The following is a 1,927-nucleotide window of genomic DNA, read 5'->3' on the forward strand; positions in this document are numbered from 1 at the left end:
CTTGCATCTCTTTATTATAAATATTGACATTCTCTGTTAAGTCCGCGGTGAATGCCAATTTCGAGCGCCACTCCACATCATTCAATTCATCGTGTACATCTCCGCGTGATTTTAAAAAAGAAACAATATCATCTAAATTTTCCCAGAACCGATACAGCATAACCCCCTTGCTAAGCCACCGAACTTCTGTATGAAACAATAAATCGGTAGATTCTAAATTATTCTCTTCTTTGAAAACATTATACAGTCTATGCTGCAAGGGTTTTGAAATTATCGAATTAATTATTTTAACTGCTAATGTTATGACATCGCCCGAAATTTTTGTAACGCATAAAGCTAGCTGGTGCAACATGCAGTGATAATGATGGAATTTAGGGAACGCAGCGTCATTATTACACCTCGCAATTAAACCTTTCGTGCAACCAGTCATGTTCGCAGCACCATCCGAGGTGATAGCTACTAATTTGTGAAGTGGCACTTTCGCGGAAATGAAACTTTGCTTCAGAGCATCAAAAATATCTTCACCCTTCGTACTCGTTTTTAAGGACAATAATGTAAATAACTCTTCGCGAATAGACAGATCGGGAAAAACTAAACGAACGAAGATGACGACTTGAGCGCAATCGGATCTATCCGTAGATTCATCTAATTGAAAGGAAAAAAAACAACAACGAGAAAAGTCATCTGTTAATTGAGCCCGGAGGTCAGCACCGATTGCTTCAATTCTTCGCATTATTGTACGTCTCGATAATGGTAAATTTTCAACAAATCTTTTCATTCTCTTGTTCAACAAAGTTCCCCGAAATAACGTATCCATATGGGTTACAAAAAGCTCTTTATATTTTTCACCGGCAGTAAATGACGATTTGTCTTTCGCGATTTGATAGGCGGCTTGAAATGACATTAAATTCGCGGTTTGAAGGTCATCATTGCACAAAACATCATTTGAATGTTCGGACGCTAAAATTCTCTCTTTTAAAACCCGGATTTCGTTAACGCGGTTGTCCGAATGAAGTGGAAAACTCAAATCGAAGCTACTATGATTTTGCCTATAATGCCTCTCAATGTTAAAGCACCTCATGCTTTTAAATTGCAAATGACACAATAAACATAGAACCTTTTCACCGATTTTGCTGCATGCATAGCAATGTTCCCATTTATTATTAAATGCCGGAGATCCCTTGCACGTATCATTTCTGATTTTGTGAGCAAGTTGAAGAGGAGTGTTTCCGTTGAGAGAAGAAACTTGATTCTCCAAAACATTTGTTGATGACAAATGTTTGGCTTTCACAACGCGAAATTCATTAGCTCGCGCTAATGACTCTAGGGGAAAAGTCCTGTCAAAAGCTGCATGCTTGCTTTTGTAATGTCTCTCAACATTGAATCTTCGCATGCAGGTAAATTCGCATTCGCACAATAAACACAATGTTCTCTCACCAATTCTCGTACATGCAAAACGAAGTTCCCAGTCAATGTCAGGCTCATTGTTTTCAAACCTTTTCATGGGAGGCTCCATGGCACAAATATGTAAACAATTGACACTATGATAAAGTCACTATACACAATCACTAACAATTTCAAGCAGATAATCTGAACTGCGACTTGGTAACTAAACACACGTCTGCATTTAATGCTCCAAAAGAACAGATTGAAGTTGGGAAATTGAATACATTTGGAAAATTTAACTCAACCTCCTCCCTCCCGCAATTTTACGATCAAATCCGGCCAATCGGCCAAGTGCAATACAATTGATGACTACGGTTTCGGCAGACAGTCTCGAACAGAAATATTCCCCAAAATATTATTTTAGAATTTGGAAAATTTTCTGCGCTTTGCCCTGCACATATCCTATTTAGTTAAAAAATATATATATAACTTATAATATATATAACTTGTTGCTGATTAATTGAAAATCTGATTCTCAGTA

The sequence above is a fragment of the Fopius arisanus genome, unplaced genomic scaffold, assembly GCF_000806365.1.
Source record: "Fopius arisanus strain USDA-PBARC FA_bdor unplaced genomic scaffold, ASM80636v1 scaffold00074, whole genome shotgun sequence".
NCBI classification, from domain to species: Eukaryota; Metazoa; Arthropoda; class Insecta; order Hymenoptera; family Braconidae; genus Fopius; species Fopius arisanus.